The 14,156-nt window shown below is 36.7% G+C and overlaps 1 protein-coding gene and 1 long non-coding RNA gene across 4 annotated transcripts in view; both read right to left on the reverse strand.

The window, feature by feature from the left end:
* Positions 1–14,156, reverse strand: part of FAF1 (Fas associated factor 1) — a 518,332-nt gene that overhangs the window by 190,412 nt on the left and 313,764 nt on the right. The window lies entirely within an intron of this gene.
* Positions 9,982–13,406, reverse strand: LOC123597868. The gene is made up of 2 exons (XR_006712295.1): positions 12,016–13,406; positions 9,982–11,431 (listed from the first exon to the last, which is right to left on the reverse strand). It is a non-coding gene; the product is annotated as an uncharacterized LOC123597868 (long non-coding RNA).

Here is a 14,156-nt window from a genome sequence, read left to right on the forward strand (position 1 = left end):
CTAAAACCACCAGTCAAAATAAGCAAAATATTGACCACTCAAATTCAACATCAACATAATTTGAACTTAAACATTTTTATTTTTTGATAAAATATACTAGTTTCTTTCATATTTAATGTTTCTGTGTAATTATTTTTGCATTCTAATACATTTCATCTCTGTGGATTTCATGGGAATTAGAGTATTCAATTTGCACTCCCAATTTGTAAAATATGATGACTCAAATTTATGAGGATGCATAATGTAGCTAGTAAGAATGTTTTCAGATTGGTATAAAACCTATCTAGTAATGTATACCATATATAAAGATACTCTACTACACTGTAAATTACATCTCACATAGGAATAAAAATACATCAGCATTATTTTACTATCATAGTTTTTAAAAAGGACTCACTCTGATAAATACAAGAACCGGTAAGTTCTCTAGATCTCTCTAGATACATGTGCATATATTTAGTTACTGGTTCACTGGGTTCTTGTATACACCAAAGAATAATCTTTTGTATTAAATGGGAAAATCCTCAAATCCAATAATCTTTCAAAAACATTTTGACACATGATAAAATAATGCCTTATTCCCAAGTCAAGCATGTTTTTGTGGGCAAATTCATACCTGCAAGCACTTATTTATGTTAATGCCAAAAACCAGTATAAAATGAAAGCTATGCTAAAGTGTTAACTCTGTAAGAAGTAATCATTTATGTGCTAATTTTAAGTCTTATTTTCCAAAAATTAATCAACCTGTAACTTTGAGCTGAATAAATTTACTGAAAAGTATTCCAGTAAAGAAAAAACAAAAGAAAGAAAGAAAGAACCATTAATGTCAGTATAGCAAAACTTTTTAGTGAATTTTTTTTTCTCAGAAGCTAGGAATAGATCATTTTATACATTATTTTAATCAACATATAGTAATGTCAAAAATATTCCTTCAAAGCAAAACAAAATTTCTAGAGATCTCTCAGCAAAGTGGGAGCAAGAAATAAGGAAAGCTTTATTTTTTGAAGGACACTAGTAAGGTTGACATTCAGAAGTTGTATATTATTTGAAAGTTACCTATTTTTAGTTGATCCATTTTATTTGCTAAAGACTTACGCATCAGAATTGTATAGAATCAAATAATTTGAGAGTTGGGGGTGGGAAAGATGATGGAGAGAAAGGGAGAGGATTCCAATATTTGTAAGGCATCTACTGTGCATCACTTTAAATTCCTCCCCCAACTTTCCATTAACATAGGGTTCTTTTTAAAAAATTCTTTTTTTTTTTAAATTTTTTTTTCAACGTTTTTATTTATTTTTGGGACAGAGAGAGACAGAGCATGAACGGGGGAGGGGCAGAAAGAGAGGGAGACACAGAATCGGAAACAGGCTCCAGGCTCTGAGCCATCAGCCCAGAGCCCGACGCGGGGCTCGAACTCACGGACCACGAGATCGTGACCTGGCTGAAGTCGGACGCTTAACCGACTGCACCACCCACGCGCCCCCAAAAATTCTTTATTTAGAGAGAGAGAGAGAGAAGCCAAGTGGGGGAGAGGAGCAGAGGGATAGAAAGAGAGAGAGAATCTTAAGCAGGTTCCACACTCAGCATGGAGCCAGACATGGGGCTCGATGCCACGACCCTGGGATCATGACCTGAGCTGAAAAATCAAGAGTCAGATGCTCAACGGACTAAGCCACACAGGCGCCCCTAACATAGGGTTCTATGAGGTAGGTACTATTACCCTGTTTCAGGAAACAGAAGTCCTGACAGACTATTTGCTCCTGGTGGGGTTGAGATTTCATTCTAATTCAAGTTGTTCTGATTCTAGAACATATATCTGTTCACCCATATGAAAAAACTAACTTCTATTTAGCCAGGCAACCCATATTCACTAACTCATTCTATCCTAAAGCTGCTAATATCCCACATAGCAGATGAGGAAACACAGACTTCGTAAAATTAGTAAATCTGTCGAAAGCTACTTCAAAATCTTCTAATTACATGGTCATATGTATATTTTCTAATATAATTCATTTGTCTGCTAAGTAAACCAAAGTCCAGAGGACTTATGTGACTTGCCCAAGGTTAAACTGGTGGCAAGTTCAGAGCAGAGACTATGAGCTGGGCCCGTGCCCTTCAATATATCATATTCTTCTTTTCATACTTTGTCATTCAAGATACTCCCACATTTCATCACCACCTAATCCAAGAGCTTCCTAAATGATGCCATATGAAATGTTCCCCAGCTAAAATGACATTGAAACTTATTTGACAGAATAAAAATAACATCATTCAAACTTAACTTTTTACAATTTCCTAACACTAAAACTTTTACATACTTATGCCTTGGGAGAAAGACTATAGGCTTTGGCTATAGCCAGTCCTGGATAAAGTCCACTTAGGAAAGGAAGATAATGAAAGCATCCTCTTGTTTTGCTAACCTGGGAAGCATTGACTAAGGTTGGTTCTTAGGGGCTTGAGAACCAGTAGGCTGCCATTTAGGACACATAAAGACAGCTAAGGAGTAAGTGACAGTGATTAATTCTCTACCAGGGTGGGATGCCCTTGGGGATACTGTAAGAAGAGAATATGGCTCCTCTGGGCAACCTTTGATAGTATAGCTACGTATATCTGGAAGGAGTGGTAGTCACATTTGGGCCCAAATGGGAGGCAGCCTCAATTTTCTTGTAGATTCTATCCTTTCCCCCCAAATCCTCTTCTAGGACCTCATCATCTTAGACTCAGTAACTCCATATTGTACCCTACTCTACACCTTAGGCTCATTAATATCATCTTCTCCCACATCATGACCGTACTGCTCTTACCACCTCCCAACTACACTGAGTCTATATTGCGTTAATTCCCTCAGAGCCTAAAGCCTCAACTAGCTCAATAGATATACGAAGTCTGAACCAACCCCTACGAAGTAAAGAGCAGTTGAAGACTCTGCTAAATTATATTCTTTTATTTTTATTGTAGTATTTGAGGGAAAATGTTCCATTTTGACTGTATTTGGGAAATTTTCAGAAATTTTGGCCCAGGTTGAAAAACTTCTCACAGATAGGAAGATAAATGGCCAAACAGAAAGGCCATGTGGTTCCATGGGAGGCATTCTGGTAGACAAGTCAGCAGAATGGGATTCTAGTCCAAACTCTACAACTTTATCACTTTCAAGTGTTCTTGACAAAGTCATTTACCTCTCTGAATCTCAGTTTCTTTATTTGTAAGAGAAAAACAGTAACTCTTGCCTGATTAAAAGATTATGAAAGAAAAATGAGTTAGTCTATGTGAAATGACTTTAAAACCAAAAAACAGATGAATGGTTTATTCCTTTGACATTTACTAGGCTCATTCTATGCACCATCTGACTCAGCATTATTTCAACTTTTCATATGTATTTACCTTGATTCCCTTATAGGATCTCAAAGTAAAACTCAAGTGCCATACAGTAAGCAGATATGTAATAAAAAATCTGACTATTAAGCTGATGTTGATGATACAATAAGAACCCTAATTAGTCAAAGCCAAATGCATTGTAACTCATCCCTGTACACAGCACCAAGATCCTAGAGCTGGCCTTAGTCTTAACAACAACAATAGAAGGAATCCACTACACAGCATGAATTTGACCCCACACATCTTTTTACTTTAAAGTCTGACCATTCCTCATTTCTCCTAGTCACTCTTCTTTAGTTACCTTGTCACTAAATATCAAGTATGTATCTATAGATAGATAAAGAGAAGAGTATTGCTGCTTTTGAGGGATCCAAAAACAAGTAGTTAAATGCATTTACACGTAAGTGTAAGTAACTAATTTTATTACCAAAATGGTTAAGTCCCTTCATAGGAGAATAAGAGGAGGAAATGCCTAACTTTGTCTGAAGACTTCAAGGGAAAATGTCATAAAGAAGTGCCGTTGAATCTTAAAACGATAATTTGATTACAGACTAGGCCACAAGGAATGCAAGCACCTTAGAAAAGAAAGGAAATGATATAAACAATGGCAAAATGGCAAGAAAGAAGGCAACACATCTAAGAAACAAGTAACTTAATGTTATTGGAGGACAGGTAAGGTACAAAATAGTCAGAGATACAGGTAGAAGGGGGAATGAATAAGTCAGATCATGAAGGGTTATATATCCCCATATAAGCTCCCATTAGACATTATCCTATAGGCAATGGGAAACCACAGAGAGATTTGAAGCAAGGGAATAATATAATGCAAATGCATTTAACAAAAAAAAATTATACTACAGAAGGAAAGACAGACTAGGGGACGCAAGAAAAGGAGAACTGAAATAGAGAAACCAGGAAAAAATGATAAGAGCCTTAAATAAACTATGGCAGGAATGTTAGAATGACAGGGGGGACAGATCAACAGAACAAAAGAATGAAAACTAAAACCACAATAATTCTTGCCATTTGTTTACATAATTCCAGTATCACAGCAAAATTTAATAATTATTAAATTATTGATCACTGTCATTTGCCCCTTGGCTGTCTTTATGTGTCCTAAATGGCAGCCTACTGGTTCTCAAGCCAGCCGCTAGGAACCAACTTTAGTGAATGCCTCCTGGGTTGGCAAAACAAGAGGATGCTTTCATTATCCTCCTTTCCTAAGCAGACTTCACCCAAAGGCTCAAAGATGATACATTAGAAGAACTCAAAGAAGACCAATGTAGCTAAAAAACAAGAGGTATTATAATATAACACAACACTAAAGTAGTAAGCAGATATCAGAATATGCAGGGCCTGGTGGGTTATGTAATGATTATGGTCTTTATTTGGGAAGATTAAACAGATTATTTGAGCAGACATATATACTTTTTAAAAAGAAATTATCCTGATGTAGTATGAAGTGCAGACTGAAGGGAAGTGAGAGTGGATATGAGGGCCCAGTCTGTAGCCTTTTGCAATAGTCCAGATTCAAGAAGTTGGTATCTTGTAACAGGGTGGTGGCAGTGGAAATGGATAGAAGTGAATGAGTAAGAGATATATAGGTGCTAAAATTGACAGGAATTGAATATATGGATAAAGTCAGCAAGGGAGACAGAGGTATCGAGAATAACTTCTAGGGGCGCCTGGGTGGCGCAGTCGGTTAAGCGTCCGACTTCAGCCAGGTCACGATCTCGCGGTCCGTGAGTTCGAGCCCCGCGTCGGGCTCTGGGCTGATGGCTCAGAGCCTGGAGCCTGTTTCCGATTCTGTGTCTCCCTCTCTCTCTGCCCCTCCCCCGTTCATGCTCTGTCTCTCTCTGTCCCAAAAATAAATAAACGTTGAAAAAAAAAAAAAAAAAGAATAACTTCTATCTGATTTGTGAAACTGGATAGGCAGTGATGCCATTTATGGAATCAGGGAACTTTAGAGTGGGACCAAGTATGGTCAGGAAAAAATAAAAATTCAATTTTGGATACAATGAATTTAAGGTATATGGGACCTCTAAGTGGAGATGTTAAGAAGGCTTTTCTGGAACTGACATGGGAGGACTGGGCTAGAAATATAAATTTGTTGACCATCATCACATGAATGACAATTTAATTTACAGGTATGATAAGAATGCCTAGGGAGAACTTATGAGACAGAATGAGTACACAGAACTATGCCCTAATGACCTCAAATATTTAGTAATTGGGTAGAGAGGATGAACATCCAAAGGCGACATTAAATGAAGGAGCAGAGACAGGGAAAAGCCAGGAGAGTATGGTATCCTGGGAGGCAGAGGAAGAGTATTACAGGAAGGAGGAGTTTTCAGTAGAATCTAATGCTGCTGAGTAGTAGCATTGAAAATAGCTCAGCAGTGGAAATTACCCAAATGCTTGTTCCATCAATATTAAAACAGATGAATAATGTGGAACATCCACATAATGGGATATTATAAACCAATGAAAATGAATCAAGTATAGCTACATAGAAGAATACAGATCAGGCAACCGACAGAATGGGAGAAGATATTTGCAAATGACATATCAGATAAAGGGTTAGTATCCAAAATCTATAAAGAACTTACTAAACTCAACACCCAAAAAACAAATAATCCAGTGAAGAAATGGGCAAAAGACATGAATAGACACTTCTCCAAAGAAGACATCCAGATGGCCAATTGTCACATGAAAAAAATGCTCAACATCACTCATCATCAGGGAAATACAAATCAAAACCACAATGAGATACCACCTTACACCTGTCAGAATGGCTAACATTAACAACTCAGGCAACAACAGATGTTGGCAAGGATGCAGAGAAAGAGGATCTCTTTTGCATTGTTGGTGGCAATGCAAGCTGGTGCAGCCACTCTGGAAAATAGTATGGAGGTTCCTCAAAAAACTCAAAATAGAACTACCGTACGACCCAGCAATTGCACTACTAGGCATTTATCCACGGGATACAGGTGTGCTGTTTCGAAGGGACACATGAACCCCCATGTTTATAGCAGCACTATCAACAACAAAGTATGGAAAGAGCTCAAATGTCCATCGATGGATGAATGGATAAAGAAAATGTGGTATACATATATACAATGGAGTATTACTCGGCCATCAAAAAGAATGAGATCTTGCCATTTGCAACTACATGGATAGAACTGGAGGGTATTATGCTAAGTGAAATCAGTCAGAGAAAGATAAATATCATATGACTTCACTCATATGAGGACTTTAAGAGACAAAACTGATGAACATGAGGGAAGGGAGATAAAAATAATATAAAAACAGGGAGGGGGAGCAAAAAGAAGAGACTCATAAATATGGAGAACAAACTGAGGGTTACTAGAGGGGTTGTGGGAGGGGGGATGGGCTAAATGGATAAGGGGCATTAAGGAATCTACTCCTGAAATCATTGTTTCACTATATGCTAACTAATTTGGAGGTAAATTAAAAAAAACAAAAAGAATATGGATCAATCTCATAAACATATGGTTGAAAAAAGAAAGGGGAAAGCAAGGAATGAATAAAGGAGACAAATAGTATATACCATATGATTCCATTTATGTATGTTGAAAACCAGACAAAACTGATTTAGGGTCTTATTTTTGGATGAAGGGGACCTGAGAGGGCCTTCTGGAATACTGCAAATGTTCTCTTCCTGCTTATGTGAAGGTACTTTATGAAAATTCATCAAGCTGTACATTTATCATTTATACACCTTTCTGAATGAATTTCAATTCAAAGGTTTTTTTCTCCAATACTCTTAAGAAGTCAAGTATAGCTACAATGAGAATTTGGAGGCCTACTTGGTTTGACAATATGGCAGTCAATGGTACCTTGAAGAAAGCTATCCCAGGGGAGAAATGGGTTGAAAGCCAGAGTAGAGTGAGGTGAGAAATCAGTGGAAGAGAAAAAAATATAGATGATAATTACAGATAACTCTTTGAATTTTGGCCACAAAGACTAGGAAAGTAGTAAAGTCTGAGAGAATTTGTTTTTGTATGTTTACATAGATTTGTTTTATGGTGTGTATATGTGTGTTTGATGAGAGGCTTTTTGTGCTTAAACGTGGATAGAATATCCAGCACAATGTGATTCATTAAAATGCTAAAGAAGAGATAATTGATAATGTATAGTTGTGAGAAGACAGATGGGAATGGGGAACAGAGCACAGGTAAAGAGATGATCTTATGCACAGCTTGGACTAGAAACAAGGTTTTCTGACTTCCAAACCCAGTGCTCTTTTTCTATACAGTTACCAGATTTGAAAGTGTGGGATTAGGCTAGTGGCAATATTCTAATGTTCAGTTGTAAAGGAGCTTCCAGGTTTTAATCCTGTCTCTGTGGACTTGGACAAGTTTTTAAATAATTACCCATAGTATCTTTCATGTTAAAAATGAGAACGTGAACATTTAATATCACTTCTGGAGTTTTATGGATGAATTGGTAAATCCTCAGCTAGTAGCGTTAAAAGATGCAAAAGGCTAGAATGAGGATACCTTCTCCTTGAATGTTAAAAGCTTGTGAGTAAAGTTGCCAATTATCTATAAATCAACGAATCTAAATGAAAAAGAATTGGCAGATATGATACACACGGTGGTCACGTTTCACAGTAAATTATAGAAAGACCTAGTTTCCATTCCACCTCACATTCCATAGAAGTAGAATTATTGCCACAATGAATGTAGCATGCTCATCCATGAGCTGCTACACAGTGAACATTGTATCATAGTGAATAACATAAATGACAGATAGGCTTTTACAGATGTCCTGTATTTTATCCTGTATTTTATGCTATTATGAGAGGTATACAATGTGATAAGGCCATGAACTCTATTCTATTCTACTTGGGCTCAAATACCACTGCCACTGACTACTTATGAGATCAAATGAGTATGTCTCAGTTTGCTCATGTGTAAAATGGGGTAAACAATAATTACCCTATTGGATTGTTAGAAAGATTGAACTATATTATTATATATATTACTAACACTAATATCTTGTGTATAGTACTTTTAAAGTACTATCTAATGTTATCATTATTCCCAGAAAGACAGGTCTAAGATGAGCTGAAGGCAAAGGGATTAATCTTATGGGGACAAAACAGATTCTTTAAGGAAAATATCTGAATGCTTATAACAGGTGAGGTTGGAGAACTACTATGTAGGGAAGGAAAAATAAGAACTTGAGATTTAGGGAATCCCTTATGGTACAGTGGAAAGAGGTTGTAGAGTCAAACCTGGACCAGGATCCCCTTTCTACCAGTTCTTCTGTGTGTTGTTGCACAAGTTCCTAAACCACTCTGAGCCTCAGTTCCTTCATGGAAGGAGCTGTGTAAATAAAGGAATAATAACATCTACCTTTTAGGATTGATTAATGGGCATTTTAGGGATAAAACATATAAAGCCCCAGCAAAATGCTTAGAAGAAAGTAGGATAGATGAATATTGTTCCAGTTGTTACTATTTTTATTAATAACAACAAGAATAATAATTAGAGAGGTGAAGAGAAATGGTTATATTTCATCTAGACTTTTCTTTCTTTCTTTTTTTTACTTCCTGGGGTCATGTCATAAATGTATTCTATTTTTAGCTATAACTTTTTTTTTTTTTTAATTAAGTAACCCCCCACAGGGCACCTGGATGGCTCAGTTGGTTGAACAGCCGACTTTGGCTCAGGTCAGCCCCACGTCAGGCTCTGTGCTGACAGCTCGGAGCCTGAAGCCTGCTTCGGATTCTGTGCCTCCCTCTCTCTCTCTCTGCTCCAACCCACTCGCATTCTGTCTGTCTCTCTCAAAAATAAATAAACATTAAATTAAGTAACCCCTATGCCCAACGTGGGGCTCGAACTCAAAACTCCGAGATCATGAGTCACATGCTCTACCAACTGAGCCAGCCAGGTGCCTCAATTGTAACATATCTTGTATCAAAATAACTAAACATCAATTTTTGAAAGTTAATTTAGTTCTCAGTGAAAAACTGATGTCACACTGCAAAAGGCTAATTTTCATTAAATTATTTTTGAGTTTATAATCATCTGAAAATACATAAACATCATAATGAAATTTTTGTTTCTGAATTCAGGGAACAAGTGATCCTGTTAGTAAAAAGAAACAATTCCCTGAATAATCATTTTTAAACATGGAATCTTTACATTTTTCAAGAGACTGTTATACCCTTTCCCCCTATCCTAAAGGTTTCATTTTTCTGGTTTGTTTTGGTTTTTCTTTTAGTAACAATTATCAGCTGATATTTATCAGTTCTAAAACAGTGGATAACTAAATTTTGAGAGAGATTCCTAAATGGATAACCACGGAACAGAAAAGTTTATAATAGCACTGGGGTGGCTCAGTTGGTTGAGTGTCCGTCTCTTGGTTTCAACCTAGGTCATGGTCTCATAGTTTGTGGATTCAAGCCCTACGTGGGGCTCCATGCTGACAGAGTGGAGCCTGCTTGCGATTCTTTCTCTCTCCCTTTCTCTGTCCTTCCCCTGCTTGCACGTGTGCTTTCTCTCTCTCTCTCTCAAAATAAATAAACTTAAAAAAAAGAAAAGCATATCATAAATAATACAACTCTTACAAATCTCTCTTCTTTTACTTAATTTACTGAAGCAGATGATTAAGATAACTGTAGAAGTAAGAAATGCAATGAACACCATGGGGTAACACACTGTTAATAAAGGTCTATTAAATATCATTTGAAAATGTCATATTTATTTGTCACTAGTCTGAAGGTTACCCTTTTTTGTCTGAATTACAAATATTTGAATTTTATGACAGATGAGTTTACATCTGCTCTAAATGAGACTGAAAGGTTAGAAACAAGTAACACAAATCAGATCTGCAGCTTTTCAATTGCACAACTAATCCAAGATAACCAATGAGATGATTTAGGTCAAATTTCTCTTCTGAGTCCTCATTCATGTGTTATCCATATGCTTGTTCACCTAGAATGATTCACTAGCATTTTACAAATCAGGGAATACATCTGTTCTTTTTCATCTCTTCAGATTCTCCAGTTACCTCTCTATTCAGCTCATTCTGCTTGCTTCCTGTTTAACTGTGAAATTACATTTAAATTTTAGGGGTAAGATATTTAAGTACTTCATACTTTCCTTCAGATTTGCATGGTTTAATTTGGGTTACTGTTCTTGCTTCTTCTTGGTGGTTTTGGTTTGTTTTTGCCTCTTTTCAGTAGTATCAACTACACAGATGGTGGTTTCCAGCTCTCACGGTTCTTCATACTTACCCACTGTTACAGGAGTTCTTCCAGAATTAAGACTACTAACTCTCCTAGCTTCTGGAGTGTAGGGGAAAAAGATGGCTTCTTAGGATGCCTATGCTTTCTCCAGATAGGATTCTATTTTCTCCAGTTATTTCTTGAACTGCCCATCCTTCTCCCATACCACAATGCTCTACTATCAGTGTTTTCTTATGAATTTGAAGTACTTTATATAAGCTGGTATTTATAAAACATTCATTTTTAATTATTCCACTGCTGAGAATACTGAAAAGAAATTAAAATAACCCTAAGAAAGTGTTCAAATACAGCTATTTGCCTTTAAACAGCAAGATGTTGAAGTAATGGTTTCAAATGAGAAAATGATACACAAATAAAAGATAACTTCTGAATTTTGAGATGGAACAGCTAGCATGGTTCACCAGCAATTTACAAGTCAGGTGCATTTACTTATTAAGCAAATGTCTAACTATATAATCACTAATAGCTTAAAATATCCAAATTAATTTGTTACATAAACTTGGAGAACATGTATTGGTTTTTTTAAGTTTTATTTGTAGTATCAGTCCTGTATTTTCTAACCTGTCATAATTAATTCAATCCTCTTGCACTTTGAAATCTCCACAATAATAAGAACTTTATCAGGCTGGTGTTGGTATGAAGTGGCACAGCAAACTGAAATCCCACCGGGAGCAGTCCACAGACTTCTCTTCTAAGCAGCAGAAAGCTGTTATCATTTTCTGAATTACAGGAACTATAAAAGGACACTCTACTCAAGCTGCCGCTGAATGTCACCTGAAAAGCAATCACAAAAGGGCTCTGTCTTGGCTTATCTCTGAGCTCTGTCACTACGGCAACCAGCAGGGAATAAGTATCTGTGGGTCTATGAATTTCAGAATCCCATAAAAGCCAGGGCTAAAAAGGCATGTGCAGCCTCTCAGAGATTGACTGCATTAATACATTAGCAAATACTGTGAAACACTGGATAAATGTCAGCAATTATGGAAAAAGCGTCTAATAACGATATTCGTTGCCTGTCAAACCCCCGTGAGGTTTGATATGTAACTGCCACTCAAAGCTGTCTGTAATTTTATCTCTTTTATACATCTGAATCCACAGCATTCAAATTTGTACTTTGAAAGTAATAAACTGTAAAGCAGTTCATTCCGTGTTGATCACAGCTGTCAACAAACATACAACAAAAGAACAAAAAGACTTTCATTGGCTGTGGGAACAATCACTACCAACAATCTCTTGTAGATGATTACCAAAAAAACCCTTACATACTATACATGTAGAATAGTAAACAATGTCATGATGTGGAATAGCAATTGATAGGACTATTGATTAAGTCACCTTGAGCTCAAAAAGCTACTTACCATGCAGAAATTTTCATTTTAAGCCTTCTCTTTCCGTTGGAAAATTTATAAGAATGTAGCCAATTGAACACAGTTGCAAACATCCCTTTTCTTTTCACATCAAAAAATGACATGGAATCTCTGTTAGCTCCAAAACAGGTTACAACGCTATCCTGACCACTTTTCTCAAACAGAGAATTATAGGCAATTGATTACATCTAAAACCCAAGAGTCTAAAGGCACAACTTAACAAACTGGGAACACTATTCTTCAGATTCATATTTCCATTGCTCAAGAAAATGACTTATTAAGAAATCTTATCACATATGTTACAGCTGTTCAAATACAATAGACAGCATGTTAACTTGCAAACACAAATGCCGGAGATTAAGTAGTGCACATATGTATTCTAAACAACCTTCGTTTCTCAGTTATAGAATGGGGTCAGGTACAAGAGTTCTAATAAGATCTTTCTCAGTTACAGAGGAAAAGAGCTTGGTTTCTTGAAAAAGAGCAGCGGAGCCTCTGAAGAAAGCAGTAATATGTACTGGAGTACTTGGCTATCAGTTATTTATTGCGATTTAGAGCCAATCACTTGACTTTTCAGAGTTACATTTAATATAAATACAAGAAACATTTACTGTTTATTTTGTGCTAGGGACTCTACTCGGTACTTAAGACACAGAGATGAATAAGATCTGCCTCTTGTCCTCAAAGAGTTCATAGTCTTATAGAGAGAAAAGTATATGTAAACAAATAAGTTATTACAACTACTCTTTATACGAGCTAGTTAGAAGAAAGAAGTGGTTTGAAATAGCACTGAGGAAAATTTACAATAATATCAACTGTATTCCACTGTGTACTATTTTTATCAAAAATTATTTACTTATAATCTGCTACTTGGCTCAAATGAGATCATATATATGAAATGTTTGTAAACTAAAAATCACTATATGAATGTCTCTTAATGTCCTCAACTACCAGCATATGGCTATTATTCAAGAACACACATATATGCAAACCAAAGTGTTACAATGAAAATCTAAAATTCACTTACTTTCAAAAATACATAAATGCTACCCAAATAAAGGAAAATGAAGACAAATTTTCTGTTTCTGCTTTTTATGGAATAAGTGTTAAGCTTCAAGCCAGTATGAGTACAATTCTGGAAAAAATCTGACTGGATATTTAAAAATTGAAATTATCTGGAGAAACATGGAACACGGAAGAAATAGCATGGTACAAAAGAAGGTACATGGCATCAGGGAGGGAGCAGATTTGGAGTTGAATACTGATTCTGCATTTTGCCTTCTCATCTATCAATTGTGGTTTTAAATCAACATATTCATCATCATCTATTTTTTTAAGTTTTTTAATGTTTTATTTATTTTTGAGACAAAGAGAGGCAGAGCATGTGCAGGGGAGGCGCAGAGAGAGAGGGAGACACAGAATCCAAAGCAGGCTCCAGGCTCTGAGCTGTCAGCACAGAGCCCGACGTGGGCTCGAACTCACAAACTGTGAGATCATGACCTAAGCCAAAGTCAGACGCTTAACCAACTGAGCCACCCAGGCACCCCTCATCATAATCTACTATTAAAAATAAAACTTAATGAGGCCCAGTCACCTATAATAAAATGCACCCATTTTTTAAAGTATTTTTTAAAGTTTATTTTGAGAGAGAGTGTAAGTGTGAGTGGGGGAGGGGCAGAGAGAGAATTCTGCATTGACAGCATGGAGCCCCACTTGGGGATCGAACCCACAAACCACGAGATCATGACCCCAAAACAAAGAATCAGACACTCAACCGACTGAGCCACCCAGGCACCCCAAAATGCACCCATTTTAAAGTGTACAGTTTAAGGAGTTTTGATATATATATATTTGTAACCACCACCGCCACAATCAAAATATCAAAAATTTCTATCACCCTCCCCCCAATTTCCTAGTATTATTTAGTTAAGACTTTTTTTTTTTAATGCTTATGCATTTTTGAGAGAGAAAGACAGCATAAGCGGGGAGGGGCAGAGAGAGAGGGAGACACAGAATCTGAAGCAGGCTCCAGGCTCTGAGCTGTCAGCACAGAGCCTGATGCGGGACTCGAATCCACAAACCACGAGATCATGACCTCAGCTGAAGTCAGACACTTAACCGACTGAACCACC

This window comes from Leopardus geoffroyi, chromosome C1 (genome assembly GCF_018350155.1).
Source record: "Leopardus geoffroyi isolate Oge1 chromosome C1, O.geoffroyi_Oge1_pat1.0, whole genome shotgun sequence".
NCBI classification, from domain to species: Eukaryota; Metazoa; Chordata; class Mammalia; order Carnivora; family Felidae; genus Leopardus; species Leopardus geoffroyi.